The 20103-nt window shown below is 35.1% G+C and overlaps 1 pseudogene; it reads right to left on the reverse strand.

The window, feature by feature from the left end:
* Window positions 1-9590: 9590 nt before the first annotated feature.
* Window positions 9591-11111, reverse strand: LOC128256364 (alpha-amylase 4N-like; annotated as a pseudogene).
* Window positions 11112-20103: the final 8992 nt, after the last annotated feature.

The following is a 20103-nucleotide window of genomic DNA, read 5'->3' on the forward strand; positions in this document are numbered from 1 at the left end:
CGTCATTGAAATTTCAGCAAAATTCATTTTTGCCTGTTTTAACCAAACATCACAACGAAAAAGCATAGCCTATTATAAACAAGAAAAAAGCATTATTCTAGTGCGACACTTAAACAAGCTGTTGTTGCTATTATATTGCGATTGCCGCCAGTTGTGCTAGTTTCCGGTTGACCATTTTTGAAGGCTAGACAAATTTTGAAGTGCTAAAAAAATTCGACAACAGAATTTGTATTTTTTTTAATAAAAAGCATAATATGTGAAGCAACACGAAATTTCTTGTCTTTGGTTTACCGAACTATCCTATGCTTCTTCGCTTTAAAGCAAGTGTTCTATAAAAGTAAATTTTTGTAAATATTCTGTGGAAACACAGGAGAACTGTCTATGGTAGCCTAGATATTTTATCGTTTCCCTAGACCAACGCCGACGTGGAACGTTTCGATATTCTGACAAAATTGAACTAATTGTACATATATTAAACAAGAAAGGAAGCAAATTTCGGCCAGCCGAAGTTTATATACCCTTGCAGCTATTGCAAAAATAAAATATTCTTGAAAACATTAAAATTATGATTTACGCGCGTATATGTTTAAAAACATTGAAGTTATGATGATTTACAGCTTAACAATTCAATAGTTCCTGTGGCAGCTATATGATATCTTTTTCCAATTTTAATAAAATTAAAAGCGTAATTCTGAACTGTCAAACTAATAATATGACAAAAAGAATTAAATTAAGCTATATGCTATAGTCGTCCGATTTTGATGAAATTTAAACCATTAAAGTTGTCAACACTGAACTATGGGGAATTTGAACGGTTTCTAAGCATAAATGAATAACTCTCTTTTTAGTGCTTTTCATACCGTTACTATTATTTTGAAAAAGTGGGCGTTTCCTAAGCCACGCCGCAAAGCTTTTTTTCTTTTTAATTTAATCTAATATTTATATTTAATATTCATCCATTTCGATTTCAATATTATACAAAAACTCAAAGTCTGGGTTCTCTCCATAATTAACGCCGCCAAAAGACTCATCTGCAAATTCAGATTCGCATAATAAGAGCTCAATGACTACCGGTGGAAGAGAAAAACGCTTGTGTTTTTGAATGCGCCTTTTTGAATTGACCGACGAGATTATAGGGTCCGAAGTGACTATTGCCCTCTGAAAAACATCAGTAAAGTTACTACTCGACTTCCTTGCATTATTGCCCTTTTTTCCCTTTTACGGAAAACATTTGCGCTTTCTCTTGTAAAGCCCATACATTAACATTAAGAATGCTGGCATCAATTTGCTCACTTAAAAAAGCGTAGACTGAATTTTGCTTGCCGCGAGTGTTTGCTTATGCGGCCAAAAGGGTCCATTGCAAATCGAGAGATTGCTTCCGAAAAAATTAAATTTCGCAAAACGTCGCAGAAAGCGCAAATTGAGATTTGGTGTTTTACATCAGTAATTGATGGCTCTACAACATGGACATAAACACTCATTGAACAAACCTTAAAATTTGTTTAAAACAACGTCTTAAAGCTGAATTTTTATTTCAAAAGCTCTACATTGATACTAGTTGCTAATTTTACAATTTCTAAGAAATAGACGCACAAAGTAAGCCAGATTTAAGTAACAAGTCTGTATACTGAATTGCCATTTTTAATTTAAACGTTTAAGGTTGATTTGTTGGTAAAATATTAATTTTAAACTGCACCTCAAAAGTTCGCTTCGCTTGCAACAGCTGAATTTCTCACCTTATAAGAACAGACTGGACTGACATATTAATATTTGCGGTATATTAACATTTATTTTGTTCTTAATACGTTAGCATTTAAAAATCAAAAAATTGCCTAAACTAATAAAAGAACAAACAAGAAGGAAAGCAAACTTCGGCAAGCCGAAGTTCATATACCCTTGCAGCTATTGCATTAATTAAATACTTTTGAAAACATTTAAATTATGATTTACTTGAGTATGTGCTAAAAAAAAACATTGAAACTATGATTATTTGCAGCTCAATTATTAGATAGTTATTTTAAATATTTTTATTATTTCTATGGGAGCTATATGCTATAGACGTCCGATTTTGATAAAATTTATACCATAATTCTGAAATAATTAAACATTGCTATATGTCGAAGAACTAAACAAAAAATTAAAAAACAGAAAAGTTATAATTTTTTCATTTATTTTTCCGATTGTTCCTATGGGAGCTATATGCTATAGTCGTCCGATTTTGATGAAATTGAAACCGTAATTCTGAAATATTAAACCATTACTATATCTCGAAGAACTAAACAAAAAATTAAAAAACAGCAAAGTTATAATTTTTTTTCATTTATTTTTCCGATTGTTCCTATGGGAGCTATATGCTATAGTCGTCCGATCCGGCTCGTTCCGACTTATATACTACCTGCAATAGAAAGACAACTTTTGGGAAAGTTTCATGCAGATAGCTTTAAAACTGAGAGACTAGTTTGCATATAAACGGACGGACAGACGGACAGACGGACATGGCTAGATCGACTCTCCTAGTGATGCTGATCAAGAATATATATACTTTATAGGGTCGGAAACGTCTCCTTCACTGCGTTGCAAACTTCTGACTGAAATTATAATACCCTCTGCAAGGGTATAAAAAAAGGGGAAATTCCCAATAGTGCACCGCTTGCCGGTGCTGCCTACAGTTTTTGTTTATGTGTGCTCTTTTAGCTTGTTTTTGTTACGCGTAACATACTTTTGAGTACTGTTATTTATTTTCGCAATACGCATACGCCGCGTGGCAGACACTGGGCAATGGACATCAGAGATGCCCAAGCCCGTTTCAAATTATTTTGTCTGCACATTTTGTTATTTTTTTAAAATTTTTCTCTTTTATTCGTTTTATTTCGCCTGAAATACGTCCTGCCGTACCCACATCCAGCTATGTTCCACGCGATGGCGTGGCCCCGCCCCTTGATGAACGGCTTGGGCAATATCAGCATTTTATTCTGCGCTTTCGTCAGTTTCCGCTGCCACTGCTGCTTGAGGCAGAGGGAGAGGCAGAGGCAGAGGCAGTGGCAGCGGTGGCATCCGCCATCATCATCATTGCTGGCATTTTGTGCGCACTGACCCGCTTTTTGCGCTTTTCCCATTACATTCGGTTTGCCATTCCTGCCATACCGCTCCCCTCCTTACTTATTTATAGTATAACTGTTTCATTGTTGGCTCGTGGGCATGAACTACATGCCAGTCGTTCTAGGTCCAACTCTAACAAATGTGTGTGAGATCTGCTGGGTTCTGCACAAAATCAGTTTTGCCATGTAGTTTTCATGTTAAACGCGCTCAAAATTAATGGTCACACATACTATCATTCCCACACACACCAGCCGCTGGGTCTTCGAAATAGAAACGAACGTTATCGTTACAAATGTCCTTTCCGCTGTCTGTCAGCATGACTGCAACTCGCGGACTGGTCCCTGCCCCCATCAAACAACCCAAACCCCACTCTCAGTGTCAATGTTGTTGCTGTTGCTGGTGTCGTTGTCGGTACTGTCGCTTCCCATTTGCCGCGGTTCTCGTTTATTTTGATGTTATCCCACGGAGCAGCCCCGCACTCAGCACTCACATCTGGACCCAGAGAACGGCCAGCCTGCATTTAAAATTTGCTTGCAGCTAAATCAAATTGTTTTTTTTGCTTTAATTTTACTTGTGTCTCGTTTGTGTGTAGGTTGTTTATTCCCGTCTGTTTTCGTATAAAAACGCAGTATAAATTTCTGTAACTATGCTCTTCAATAAACATCATTTAATAACACGGTGCAACACATAAATTCTACACCAATTTTTGAAAGTTGTCGCTGAAAGAACTTGCAAAAACTAGAAATTCTGCATTATTACATTGCCAAATTGGTTCGAGTTTGGGTTTTATGCTATTATCCTTTTTTTTTTTAGCCTAAACTGGAATTTTAAAACTGTTTCGATAATTTAATATGCCTATATTTAATGTTTATACCCTTGCAGAGGGTATTATAATTTCAGTCAGAAGTTTGCAACGCAGTGCATGATACGTTTCCGAGCCTGTAAAGTATATATAAAGTCTTGATCAGCATCACTAAAAGAGTCGATCTAGCCGTGTCCGTCTGTCCGTCCATCTTTCCGTCCCTCTGTCCGTCCGTCTGTCCGTCAACGCAAACTAGACTCTCACTTTTAAAGCTATCTGCATGAAACTTTCCAAAAACTTGTCTTTCAATTGCAGGTTGTACATAAGTCGGATCGAGCCGGATCGGAAAAAATTATAAGCTTGCTGTTTTTGAATTTTTTTTTTTATTTCTTCGACATACAGTAATGGTTAAATATTTTAGAATTACGGTTTAAATTTCATCAAAATCAGAAGACTATAACATAAAGCTTGCATGGGAACAATAAAAATATTAAAAACTAAAATTTAAAAAAATGTAACTTTTTCATTTTGTAATTTTTTTAAAATTCTTTTTGACTTATTTATAATTTGACAGTTCAGAACTACGCTTTAAATATTATTAAAATCGGAAAACGATATCATATAGCTGGCAAAGAAGCTTTTGAATAATTGAGCAGCAAATCATCATAGTTTCAATGTTATTAAACAAATACGCAAGTCAATCATAAACAAAGTGTTTCCAGGAATACTTAATTTTGCAATAGCTGCAAGGGTATATGAACTTCGGCTTGCCGAAGTTTCTTCTTTTCTTGTTTTTTTGTGTCTTCAGAAAACGTGTAGGTATCGACTGGGAGAAAAATAATCGAAACAAACTTACTTCGTGTGCCTCAAAATCGCATAAATGTGTTCTCTAAGTTCCGACTGGGATGTTGTGATCGTTAAAAAGTATGTAACAGGTAGAAGGAACCGTTTCCGACCCTATAAAGTATACATATTATTGGTCAGGATCAGTAGCCTAGTCGATCTAGCCATGTCTGTCTGTATGATCGTCGAGATCTCGAAAACTACAAAGCTTAGAAATTTGGGATGCATGCAGATTCTAGTTTTTCTTACGCCCACGATTCGCGAAACACTTATCACTTCTGTGACGTCCCTCTGAGACATGTTAGACCTTTGTTGTTTTACCTTTTGTGTTTGTGTTTTGTATTTTTAAAAGGTAAGAAAACAATTTTTTTATATTTTTAAAAATTATGAGGTAGAGAAACATGGGAATTTCTTAATTTTTGGGAAAAACTATTTTCAAAAGAAACTTAAAACTTAACTTCTAATACAACAATAAACTCATATTTTCTTCATGTAACAACAGCTATAAAAGTAATTTTGAAACATTTGTTTCTTTCGAAAGAAAAGAAAACGACTTATTTGTCAACGGTGGTGGAATTATTGGCCTACGAGTAACGAGTATAAAAAAACAATTCCAAAATGTAAATTTTTTCTGTTAACAAATCAAATTATCACGAAATCATATTTACATCAAGTGTAAAATTGAATTGTAATATAATGCTTCGCCATGATGTGCAGGCCAACTGTCTCCATAGAATAAGAACTACATATATACATAGAGTAAGAAACTATAGGATTTGAATTCTGGATTTTAATAGCTTACCCAATGTTTGATGTTCCATGACACTTACCCCCTAGTTTTAGTTTTAAATTAATATTTTTTTGTTTTTTTGTTAAATGAATAGTTTTTAATAGAGTTCACTGTTTTAAAAATTCTGATATTATTAACAAAAACTATAAGCAGAATTAAGTGAAATATATCATTTTCTCTAGGTATTAAAAAAACATTTTAAAATATTATTATCAAGTATGATCCGTACTTAATCTGTACACGTTCGTCCTTAAAATTTTAAGTAATAATCGGCCGATTTTCACATTTTTCTGGGTGTATGCATCTCGCCAACGTACTTGCTCAGGTGAACTACCCGTTTACAGTTTTTATACCCTGGCAGAGGTTATTATAATTTCAGCAAGAGTTTGCAACGCAGTGAAGAAGACGTTTCCGACCCTATAAAGTATACATATATATTCTTGATCAGCATCTCTAGGAGCGTCGATCTAGCCATGTCCATCTGTCCGTCCGTTTCTACGCAAACTAGTCTCTTAGTTTTAAAGCTATCTGCATGAAACTTTCCCAAAAGTTTTCTTTTTTGTTTTTTTAATTTTTTTTTTAGTTCTTCGAGATATAGTAATGGTTAAATATATCAGAATTATGGTTTAAATTTCATCAAGATCGGACGTCTATAGCATATAGCTAACATAGGAACAATCATAAAAATAAATAAAAAAAAAATTATAACTTTGGTGTTTTTAAATTTTTCTATAAGTTCTTCGACATGTAGTAATGGTTAAATATTTTAGAATTACGGTTTAAATTTCATCAAAATCGGACGACTATATCATATAGCTCCCATAGAAATAATAAAATTATATAAAATGACTATCTAATAATTGAGCTGCAAATCATCATTGCTTCAATGTTTTTAGACATATACGCAAGTAAATCATAATTTTAATGTTTTTCTTGCAATAGCTGCAAGGGTATATATACTTAGGCTTGCCGAAGTTTGCTTCCTTTCTTTTTTTTTAAATTTTATTTATTTGAAATAGGCACCATTTTTACTACAATCGATTGCCATTTTGATGGTAATTTCATGATACCCCCTCATAAAATCCTTCGTTCTTATTTGCAAAAAAATTAAGCCAGTCGGTTTTCACAATCCTCTCTTGTAGCTAATTTTACACTATCCCAAACGTTTGACATTGATAGGAAAAGGTGGTAGTCATTTGGTGCAATGTCCGGGTTATAAGGAAGATGAAAAAGAACCTCCCATCCAAGCTCTCGGAGCTTCTGTCGAATCGCTATTAATGTGTATGGACTACCGTTATCCTGATGGAAAACAATTCCTTTCCTATTGGCCAAAGCGGGTGCTTCTGGACAATTGCTTCCTTCAGACGGTCGAATTGTTGACAGTACAAAACTGAATTAAGTGTTTGGCCATTGGGGAGCAGCTCATAATAAATAATTCCTTGCCAATCCCATCAAACACACAGAAAAACCTTTCTGGCCGTCAATCCTGGCTTAGCCACCGCCTGGGCTGGCACATCCTTCTTCGACAACGACCGTTTTCAACTCACGTTGTCGTATGTGACCCACTTTCATCACCAGTCACCATCCGCTTCAAAAACGGGTCGGTTTTGTTAAATGATTCCAAAGTGTTTTTTAAGCAATGTTTAGTTCCTGGGCAATTGATTTATTAGTTGAATGACGGCCAGACTCAACGATTTCCATTATTTTGTCGGCATTTTTGACGATTGGACTATCTAACGCCACGTACTTAAATTAAATCGGACTTATACAACGCAAGATACATATCACTAAAGTCATCTATTGTTTAAATAATGGATAACTTTTTACTTTACCTTATATTTAATTTTTATAAAAAAACTAAAAACATTGATATATTTCTAGTGTTAATTATATTTCAGGGTCAAGGTATGAGCCATATCGAATGACTCTAACATACAAACCCTTAACATGAACAATCCAAAAAATAGGTTGTGTTATTTAACTTTTTCATATTGATTAAAATCGGACGACTATATCATATAGCTCCTATAAAAACCGGCTATTGCCATATTTAAATATTCTTTTAAATAACTAAAAGTCTGAAATTTTAAACCATTTAAAAAATGTCAAATATATTAAAAACAAGAAAAAAACAAACTTCGGCAAGCTGAAATTCATATACCCTTGCAGCTATGCAAAAATTAAATAATCCTGAAAACATTAAAATTATGATTTACTTGCGTTTATGTTTAAAAACATTGATGCTTGTTGATTTGCAGCTCAGTTATTCGATAGTTCTTATGGCAGCTATATAATATCGTTTTCCGATTTTAATAAAATTAAAGCCGTAATTCTAAACTGTCAAATTATAAATAAGTCAAAAAATTTTTTTTTTTAAATTACAAAATAAAAATTTTACATTTAATAAAAAATTTTGTATTATGTTTAAAAAAAAATTAAAAAACAGCAGTTATATTCTTTTTCATTTATTTTTCCTATTGCTCCTATGGGAGCTATATGCTATAGTCGTCCGATCCGAGCGACTAGTTTGCGTAGAAACGGATGGACAGACGGACATGGCTAGATCGACTCTACTAGTGATGCTGATCAAGAATATAAAATTTAAAAGTTAAATTTTGTTATATTTTTTTTTAATCCGATTGTTTCCATGGGAGCTATAAGCAATAGTCGGCCGATCTTAATGAAATGATAGACCAACAGAGTAACAATTTTTTTCATTTAATTTTCCGATTGTCTCTACGGCAGCTGTATGCTAGAGTCTTCGATCTTATTGAAATTTAAATCGAACTTAAAAATAGTAAAAAGCAGCAAAGTTATAATATTTATACCCTTGCAGAGGGTATTATAATTTCAGTCAGAAGTTTGCAACGCAGTGAAGAAGACATTTCCAACCCTATAAAGCATATATATTCTTGATCAGCATCACTAGGAGAGTCGATTTAGCCATGTCCGTCAGTCCGTCCGTCAGGCCGTCCGTTTCTATGCAAGCTAGTCTCTCAGTTTTGAAGTAATCTGCATGAAACTTTCCCGAAAGTTGCAGGTAGTATATAAGTCAGAAAGAGCCGGATCGGACGACTATAGCATACAGCTCCCATAGAAACAATCGGTAAAATAAATAAAAAAAAAATGAAAGCTTTGCTGTTTTTAAATTTTTTTTTGTTCTTCGACATATAGTAATGGTTAAATATTTCAGACTTATGGTTTAAATTTTATAAAAATCGGACTTCTATAACATGAACCTCCCATAAAAACAATAAAAATATAAAAAATATCAATTTTTTTAAAAATGTAACTTTTTTATTTTTTAAATATTTTTAAAAATTCTTTTTGATTTATTAATAGTTTGACAGTTCAGAATTACGCTTTTAATTTTGTTAAAATCGGAAAACGATATCATATAGCTGCCATATGAACTATCGAATAATTAAGCTGCAAATCATCATAGCTTTAATGTTTTTAAACATATACGCAAGTAAATGATAATTTGAATGTTTTCAATATTATTAAATGTTTGCAATAGCTCCAAGTGAATATGAACTTGCCGAAGTTACCTTCCTTTCTTGTTTTTCATTTATTTTTCCGGTTGTTTCTCTGGGAGCTATATGATATAGTCGTCCGATCCGGCTCGTTTCTACTTATGTACTTCCTGCAATAGAAAGAAAACTTTTGGGAAATTTTCATGCAGATAGCTTTAAAACTAAGAAACGGACGGACAGACGGACATGGCTAGATCGGAAACGTCTCCTTCACTGCGTTGCAAACTTCTGACTGCAATTATAATACCCTTTGCAAGGGTGTAAAAATGTACTAAATCGCATTGGACATAACGCGCGACCCAGAGGTAACTGTTTACTGGACAAGATTCGAACGCTGCTTGGATATTTTTCAGACACTTCTCGTATTTGTTTTCCCGACTATATATAAGCTTAGAGAGATTTAACTTAAAACCGTTCTGAAACAAAAAGATGGAAAAAGACTTGAATAATAAAATTCTCATGATACATTTATTTAAAATTAGTAATCGCAATGCATATGCTCGGCATTTGTCCCAGTGCACTACAACTTGGCGTTGTTGTGAAAGGCCAGAACACCATCGTCCTCAGAGCTTCCGATGGAAATGTTGGAACGACCGTAGGATCCGACAATGACAGTCTTGCCAGTGCAGTAGGAGCCCTTCTTGAAGCCGGAGATCACGTTACAGTAGGTGCCTGCGGGAAGGCCGGTCTGCAGGAAGCTGTTGAAGTCGTAGTTGTCGTTGTTGAAGGACACAAAGCCCTTGTTATCACGGCTGGAAGAAACCTGGTTGCTACCCACCAGTTCTGGATCACATCCGAGCCCACGGCATTCCTGAAAGCCACCAAGTTGTAGATCTGGCGCCAACGGTGTTCGCACACCCAGGCTCGATTAGAGCGATACAATTTATTTCTGTTAGAAAATATCGCTGACAGAAGGAATCTACAAAACATGTCCTTAAATGATTTATACTTTCGTTACCTAATTCATAAAACGACTTTTTAATTATTATTTTTAATTATTATTATTTCAAATAAAGTTTTCGTAATACTTATCAATAAGTCTGCAATCAAACTTCTTACTTATAATTTTGAAAACTCAATCGTTTAATAATAATAATTGGCCGTCGGTGGTTGGTGGGCTTTGGTCCGTGTCCGAGAAGGAGATGTCCTAACCGCGGGGTGCCGAAGGGATGCGCCATCATGAAGGCGGAGGCCATCTTGTACTTCTTGGGCACCTTGTAAGTGAGCACGTCGGCACCGCCAGCTCCATGTCCGCGCTGGTTATCGTTGTTGTCCACGAAGACCAGGGAGCGGTCAGAGGCGGCGAATCCCCAGGCAGTTCCCCAGTTGACTAAGTACTGCAGCTGGTCCATTGCAGCGGAAGGCCGATGGAGTCAAGCTTCGCCTCCCATGTCGATGACCTCCAGCTCTATATAGGGTTTGGCGCCCGATTCGAAGCCGTGGGCAGTATTCACGTTTTTCAGGCGTCCAAAGATGACGCCCAGGTCCGCGGGCCACATGTGCTTGGCGGCGTCCACGCGGAATCAGGCCACACCGAGGTCAATGGCGCTCGCAGTTGCGCACTTGGTTGGCATTGTTGTAGTTGATTATTGCGCATGTGGGGTTGAAGTCCAGCGAGGAGTAGGGCACTCCGGGGTAGCACTTACTGCTGGCGGTGCTGTCTCTAGTGCCGTAGGTGCCTCCATCGGCGGCCATGTGGTTAAATACGATATCCACGTATGTACGGACTCCGGCGTTGTTACAGCGCCTGACCATGATGGCGAACTGCACCTCAGTTCCGGAACGGGTAACCAGTTTGTTCGAGATTGGTTGGTAGCGCTTCCACCAAGGGTGGCTATCCTTCACGGCATTTTCATTGACTGGAGAATCCTGTGTGCGAATCGATTACGACACGATTAGGTCACCATAAAACAATGGTTAGGGAACTTGTGCCTCACCTGGACACCAGCAAGCCGTTGGGACCAAGAAAGTGTTCGCCCTCGACAGCAATGTCGTCCCACTTCCAATCGAAGAGGCACACATTACTTTTGGCTGGAAACATGCTGATGCCGGTGCTGGAGCAAGTCTCAGTCTGATTCGAATTTGGCTGTTACCGGCATTATATTAAAGCCTGAAGCACCCGCAAAGAACCGATCGGCGTCTGTGCGGCAGGCTTTGGTCAGTTGTGTGATATGTGATGCAATTTGCCAGCCATCAAGACCTTTATGGAATTGCGTTATCGCGTCAATTGACATATGTTTTAGTGATTTTAGCACTTGGAAAGACTGTGGTCACTCAATCAAAGTAAATAACTAGTTGATATTGGTAGCGGGTTCTTTGGATGATTTACAGGCCATTGAGGACTGCGAGAAAACACACGAAAACACTTTGTGAATGGCCGTATATTTGGCTAACTTTTACAACGCTGTTTGGAAAACATGGGACGCTTATCGGACCGCACTTTCCTCATCAGGCGCAACTCAGAAGGGGAGAAACATGGAGGATTCATCAGAATTTATTTGTTTAGTTCGACGTTTACATCAGAGTGCATACACACGGACTTCGAGTGGCCAGTCGAATAACGAGTGGGTTAACTCAAATGTTGATTAGGAGACATTGATTTCGCAACTCTCTACGCCATTATAAAAACTGCATGCTCCAGAGAATCTCGATCGTAAGCATAGCACTTATTTGGCACGCACGTTGGATGAAAGAGCTCTGAAAATGGCAAGAACTTGATAAGTTTTTAATTAACTAAAAATGACTTCTGCTTCTGCTCTTTGCAATTAACATCTCAGAATACACGAAATGTGCACACATAGATTTGAATTTGATATTTTAACATGCAACGTATTGCAAGCGAACAATGCCGTTCAAGTGAGTGGCTACGAATATTCTTCGAACTCAAAAAATACATTTTGTAAAGACTGTTCGTAGGTCTATCTGACTAGACTACTTCACAATCAAATTGTACAAAATATTTCAACAAAGCACATATACATGGTATTCATTCCTGAGGATGAAAGGGGGTTGGGGGGCTGCCTAAGTTGTAGCCCAGTCACCACTGTGTACAAATATTTACCTTTAAGTTCATAAGCAAAGACCACGAGCTGAATGTGACCATTTTCGCACATCACACCTAAAGTTGAAAACTTTCCTGCGACATCCCATCAAGCAAGAAACTTGTTATCCAATTTTACTGCCGTCCCACACCTTGGATGCCAATTTGTATTGTAAGCAAACGCCGGATATGGCAAAGTTCAAAGCGGAAACGTTTGCCGCTTTTTAAATGCCAAAAACGCACTTTTCGGACATGAGAGCTGTTTAGCCACAACCCTGTGGGCGGCTAAACGATAGAGGGCTGGGAAACAAAGGGAATAGAAAATGACCAACATAAACCAAATTTTAAATCTATACATGCAAACGAACTTCCCACAAACTATAGTTAGACAAGTAAGCTCAACGTTTTTCTTTAAATGCCTGCGCACATAAAATACGTAGGTTCATCCCTTGGACCCAGGTAAAACAAGAAAGAGAGCTATAGTCGAGTTTTTCGACTATTAGATACCCATTACTAAGCAAAAAACTTCAAACCAAATATTCCCCGACAAAACAATAAAAGTTTAGGAGGAGCCATCTGTCGAGCTGCATAGTCAACACTAGAAGCTAATAGCGTGCAGCACCCTCACCCTCCGCTTATAGTTGTTTCGTTCTGTCTCTCTACATCAGCGATCGCCGGCAGAGCAGCGGCCTGGCAACGGCAGGGCGGCGGCAGAAATCTTAATGACTGTATAACTTTATTCGAAGTTGTCGATTTTGAACATTTTAAAATTAACCGATAGATATTACCGAAACACACAAGTAGCGTCTAATAGCTACGGTCTAACATGTCTCAGAGTGACGTGACTTGACAAATCGTGATAGTAGTTTGTTGGCGTTAGAGTGGGCGTGGCTCCGATTTGAAATAAACTTGCGCAAGGAACTACTAGAATCTGCATGCCAAGTCCCAAATCTCTATCTTTTACAATTTTACCGTTTACTTTAAATGGTTGGAAAAGATTTCTCCTACCTGTTACTAACTTTACAACGAGTACAATATACCATTTTGCTCTGCGAGTAACGGGTATAAATATAATAAAAAACAAGAAAGGAAACAAACTTTGTGAAGCTGAACTTTATATACCCTTGCAGCCATTGCAAAAATTAAACATCTTTAAAACATCTAAATTTTGAGTTATATGAGTACCCATTAAAACCCATTGAACGTATGATGATTTTACCTCATTGTTTTTATCGTTCCCCTGGCAGCTATACGACATCGTTTTCCGATTTAAATATAAACAAGAAAGGACGCAAACTTCGGCAAGCCGAAGCTCATATACCCTTGCAGCTATTACAACAAGAAAGGAAGCAAACTTCGGCAAGCCGAAGTTTATATACCCTTGCAGCTATTGCAAGAATTAAATATTTTTGAAAACATTAAAATTATGATTTACTTGCGTATATGTCAAAAACATTGAAGCAATGATGATTTGCAGCTCAATTATTAGGTAGTTATTTTATATAATTTTATTATTTCTATGGGAGCTATATGATATAGTCGTCCTATTTTGATGAAATTTTAACCGTAATTCTGAAATATTTATCCATTACTATATGTCGAAGAACTTATAGAAAAATTTAAAAACACCCAAGTTATAATTTTTTTCATTTATTTTTATGATTGTTCCTATGGGAGCTACATGCTATAGTCGTCCGATTTTGATGAAATTTAAACCGTAATTCTGAAATATTTAACCTTTACTAAATGTCGAAGAACTAAAAAAAAAATTAAAAAACAGCAAAGTTATAATTTTTTTTCATTTATTTTTCCGATTGTTCCTATGGGAGCTATATGCTATAGTCGTCCGATCCGGCTCGTTATATACTACCTGCCATAGAAAGACAACTTTTGGGAAAGTTTCATGCAGATAGCTTAAAAACTGAGAGACTAGTTTGCATATAAACGGACGGACAGACGGACGGACAGACGGACGGACAGACGGACGGACAGACGGACATGGCTAGATCGACTCTACTAGTGATGCTGATCAAGAATATATATACTTTATAGGGTCGGAAACGTCTCCTTCACTGCGTTGCAAACTTCTGACTGAAATTATAATACCCTCTGCAAGGGTATAAAAACTAAATATTCTTGAAAACAATATGCGTTTTTTCGCCTTTATTTCTTTCGAACGTTTTTCTCATTATGAGATATTTTTTCTCAAACTTTAAACATATCCCCAATTTAAATATTTTTTCTTAAAAATAGCCGGATCAGCCGGCTATAGCATATGGCTCCCAGAAGAACGATCGGAAATCAAAAGAAACATGAAAGGAAGCAAGCTTTGGCAAGCCTAGATTCATATAACCTAGCAGCTATTGTAAAAATTAAATATTCTTGAAAACATTAAAACTATTATTAACTTGCTTATAGGTTTAAAAACATTGAAGCTATCATGATTTGCAGCTCAATTATTCGATAGTTCCTATGGCAGCTATATAATATCGTTTTCCGATTTCAATAAAATTAAAAGCCTAATTCATATATACGTATGTATTAATTCATATATAGACAGAAAAAAATGTACAGGTATACCAATTCTACAGGTAAAATTCTACAACCGGCAAATATTGGTTAAATTTACTGAAGTTGACTATCAGATACAGTTAATTTGACGTAACACACTACTTAACGGCTACAATTAAAATGCTCTAACCGACACAGAACCAGAACCAGAAAACCATTCATAATCTGATTTCGCTCTTGATATGGTTAAATATTTCAGAATTACGGACGACCATAACTTAAAGCTCCCATAGGAACAATAAAATTATAAAAAAAAATTTTTTTTTAATTTAACTTTTTAATTTTGTAATTTTATAAAAATTCTTTTTGATTAATTAATAATTTGACAGTTCAGAATTACGCCTTTGATTTATTAAAATCGGAAAACGATATCATATAGCTGCCGTAGGAACTATCAAATAAGCTAAATATAGCTTCAATGTAAACACACACGCAAGTCAATCATAATTTTATTGTTTTCAAGAATATTTAGTGTTTGCAATAGCTGCAACGGTATATGAACTTCGGCTTGCCGAAGTTTGCTTTCTTTCTTGTATATGGTAATGGTAAAAAAATTTAGAATTACGGTTTAAATTTTATCAAAATCGGGCGATTTTATAAATTTAAAAATTCTTTTTGACTTGACAGTTTAGGATTACGCTTTTAATTTTATTAAAATCGGAAAACGATATCATATAGCTGCCATAGGAACTGTCGAATAATTGAGCTGCAAATCATTATAGCTTCAATGTTTTTAACCGTATGCGCAAGTAAAATATAATGTTATAGTGTAATAATAATGTTCTTCAAGAATATTTAATTTTTGCAATAGCTGCAAGGGTATATGAACTTCGTCTTGCCGAAGTTTGCTTCCTTTCTTGTTCGAGCTTGAGTTTGCTCTCTATTTTGATTTGTGCGATAGTAATTTGAACGACTATTATTTTGATAATAATTATTATTATATATTCCTCGATTATTATTTGCCTGCCAACTATAACGCTGCTGCCGATTGAAATTATTTTTATTCTGGAGTTGAATCGATATTGTTATTGTTATTTTGATTATTTTTTTGCCAAAATGTCTCTTTTGTGGCCAATAATAATTTTGGTTATTACTCCAACAATTACCTATTATATTAGTATTATTATTCTGTTGTATTTTATCAAATCGTAAGTTGTTTCCCTGATATTTAATTTAATTTTTAAATCCATTAAACCTGGTTTTAAATTGAACACTGAAATTGCTTGATACCAATTCTTGGACTTTTGTCAAAGGATTTGGTAATTCTGGTGGATTTTATGAGAAAAGAGTTTCAGGGATAGATCCATTTAGCCCGGATATAAATATTCGTGAAGCATTGCTCCTTATTGTTTTGTTTGTTTCCTTGGTAATTACGTTGTCCTTTCCGTATGCATAATGGCAACCCGGTTGAGCCTCCACAATTTTGACGCTACTAGCTTTTTGGCAGCTTTATTTGTTTAATTAATAAATCGTAAATTAAATCGTTATAATATATATTTATTTTGGGCCTAAAAATTGCGGTGGAGCGACAACGACAATGTATTTTCTTCAGATTCAACGAGCAACAACAAAAAAAGAGCCGCAATCTGTATATATATGCCAAAAAGGGAACAACGACAAGAGCGAGAGAGCGAGAGAGAGATGTTAATGCCGGCAGCTGGAGTTTACAGTGAACTCATTGCAGTAGATAACAATCAATTGGTGACATTGTAATTTAGCTATAAATATTTGTCTGCTCTCAACAAGGACTCATTAGTGATTCTGCAGTTTCCCTCCAACTTGCATAATGTGTTGGTTTCCCGGTGAATTTTGGTAAAGATTATACCACTTCAAGTGTTTTATCGCATTTTATAGTTGGGTCGGTTGCTTGTATTTTATAATCTTCCACTGCGTTTGCACTTGTGACTAACCTTCCTTCTAAACCTTCTATTTTTCTGCTCACTTCATTCAATTGAACATTTATTAATCAAAATAATAATTTCACTGTTAAAACGCCGGCTGTGGCTATATTACCTGATGAAAAATTTGGTGCTGAACCTCCGGTTGCAATTGTTAAATTTAATTCACCAAAGCGATTTATTAAATCTTCCAGATTATTTCTTGATATTTTTTACTAAATCGTGAATCTATCTTACTATTTTTCTAAATGTTTAAATCTTATATTATTTTTCTCAATACCCTGATCTTAAATTATGATCTTTAATTTTTTATTATTGTAAATTAATTTCTCACGAGACTGTCCCGATGGGGTCTTCCTTCTGTGAGGTTGTGGGTTGATATTCCTTCCTGGATTCAGCGAAGATTAAAGCCGAGAGAATGCCCTTCCATCCTTATTTATTTTTTCTTGTTTCAGCGTGTTGTGTTTTCGTTGTTGTTAGTTCTTGTTTGTTTTCTGGTTTGCGTATTTTACTTATTTTGTGTTCTTGTTTTTTTTTTTTTGGTTTAAGATTTTGGTCCACCTTTATTTTAAATTCACCTTTAAATGGATTATTTTATTTATTAATTTCCATTTAATTGTTGTTAACGGTCACTGTGTTGTTTGGTGGATTTTTTAATTTTTTCATTAAAAATGTTGAGCTTTTAGCCGCCCGAGCTCCGTTTATATATAAATTATTTTTCAATAAACAGTATTTGGAACTTTTTTAATCGTAGGGCGCCAAATAATTTCGTTGTTTGAATATGATTTTAAAAAATGTATAATTTTTTTATTTTTATTACTCGGGTGATAAGACTTTATCCTTAATACTCAATAAATACAAGATACTTTTAATGCCAGAGAACCGATCGCGGACTCGATCGAAATAAGACGGTCTCTTCGTTTCTTAATCTGATATTGGATCATCCTCGGCAATGAGCTTTTCTTTTTGATCTTTAGAACTTAAATTTATGTTGAGATTAAAAGCTTAAGATGGAACTGTTGCAACTCATTGTGAAATTCAATTATGCTGACCGATGCAATTTGGTGGCAACTCGAAACGCAAAAGGCGCAATTAATTGGGCTTCGAACGGAAGCTGATGTTTACTTTAATTTTGATTTGTTTAACTTATTTTACAACACGTGTTAAGTCTTACATCGTAAAACTAAATATATACTTTTTTGTAGCATCGTCACGCTTCGCATGTTTTTAGACACATATCTAAAGGGGAATTACACGCCCAACACTTGTCGCATGTTGCATATAAATTGCGTACATTTTCCGAATTTACATTCGAGCCTACATTTGTATATGGGAAAGCAGATCGCTTACGAATAGGCTATGCATTTAACTTTTACACACTACAGAAACTTTAACGACAAAAGCTGCATCTAAGCTCAAGAACCTGAAGTGTATGGCAAACGCCCAAAATTGCAATCTTCTGATCTGAGCCTAAAAGAATTTTTTGCCGTTTAGCCGTTGTACCCAGAGATAGCTGATGAGACTGCGGTGACGCGCAGACGAAACTAACGCTAGTCCTATCTGAGTCCGTGTGATGAAAGATATCAAAAGTTGTGTTATAAAGATTAAAATCAACTTTGACCTCGAGTTTTTCACTTCGATTTATGGAAGTTCAGACATTTGAAAAACGTTTTTTTTGTTCACAAATAAGTAAATAAAGTAAATAAATAAAGTTTCACATTACACATGTTTAAGTTGAATTAAAATTATAATATAAATTATTATTTTACATATATGTACGTAAAAATTATATATTATAATTTTCATCTCATAAAATATTATTTACTTACGGTTCATGTAAAGCTGCGCGTCTACCAGACTAAGTCCCACCAACAGGTCGAATAGCCGTTCATCGTCTGCCGTCTTCATCTTCCAACTTTTAAGCACCGAAAGAATCAAAGACATAACATAACTTCGCGCCGCGAAAAAACATTTTTAAGGAAATTGTGAGGCCAGAAGTATACTTCGGTAACTTCCCGAAAAATTTGAGAGAAAATCTCTTCCAATTTTTATCTCTCTCAGTTTTTTTTAACTTTTAGATTAATTTCTTCTCGATAAGCAAAATGTGTTCTTCAAAAACCAAACCAAGAACAATTTAACCAATTTCTTCTCGATTTCAAGAAGCTTTCTTCTCGATAAAGTGAGATGTAAAAATACTGAAATGGAGAAGATTTGCTCTTGGTATTTTCGTTCTCTAATTTTCTGAGTGAACCAACTTTGTACCAATAATTACAGTAATGATATATGTATTTGAAAAAGAAAAATTGAAAGGTAACCTCGTCGTTACAGTAACTTTACTGTTACTGTTCAGGAGAAAGGTCGGTGAAAGTGACATACTAAAAATTTTTTGAAGTGGAGCTCTTGAGCTTGGTAAAATATTATACTTTTTTAAAACTGTTTATATTTATTCGAAATCCGCGTCGAATGAAACCAAATTTGCTTGATGCTCTGTTCAAAAGTTATTCAAAAATTACTTTTACTGCAAATATAGACGTATTAATATGGAAAATGTATACGGATAGAAAAACTTACCTTCACCTATATCATCATCTTTTAATTTTTTTAACTTTCCAGGCTGTAATGCTCTTTTGCCCTTTCTTGATCCAACTGTTTAAACTCTGTTCGGAATGTAATCCACTTGTTTTCCAAACTGAGTTCAAATCCAAATCTCTAATAATCTAATTAGAAACATAAACATATTAAATAATAAATATGAAATGCACGCCTCACCGAGTATATACATACACACATAAGTAACCACTTCCGCATACTTTTGTATGGTAAATACGCATTAGTTGGATTCCAGGAAAATGTATTTTAATGAGATTTTGACCCAACTGCTCATTTGTATATGTATGTATGTGTGTATGGATGTGAATAAGTGCCGTCCAAAAAATATCTTTTTTAAATCCGTTTTAAAAAACTTTTATCTTAAAATGAAGAAACCAGCAGTGCGATATTAAATGCGTATAAATAAAGTTATTTCGCATTACTTAATTGCTCATTTAATTATCTTCAAAACATTTCACTTGCACTTGCACTTTCAAGAAACTACGAAATGCGCGTTCTTTATGTAAGTGATGGCATGCCACCAATTTTAGGACGATAGTGATAACTTAAAATAAAATATCGCCCACCTCTAGCATACATCTTACAGTATAACATTTAAGCCAAGTTAAACTTAAAATAATTCATTTAATTATTAACTGAATGACAATAAGCAACTTATTCATACATTGTGTTGTTAACCAATACTATTTCAACAAAATGTGTCACAGAAATGGTTTGAATGCAGCTAAAAATGTTTAGGTAAAATGGACTACTTTTAATAAGGCAATTAACCTAAAAAAAGTTGTTGACCCATAACCTTAACAGTACGAAAATAGTCCATATTCTGAGAGTTTTAGGTAATGCAATACCCTAAACTGAAATTTTACTCCATATTGAATAAGTCTAATATTTCTCTGGGTGTAGTAAAGCTACTG

The sequence above is a fragment of the Drosophila gunungcola genome (genome assembly GCF_025200985.1).
Source record: "Drosophila gunungcola strain Sukarami chromosome 2R unlocalized genomic scaffold, Dgunungcola_SK_2 000017F, whole genome shotgun sequence".
Lineage (NCBI taxonomy): Eukaryota > Metazoa > Arthropoda > Insecta > Diptera > Drosophilidae > Drosophila > Drosophila gunungcola.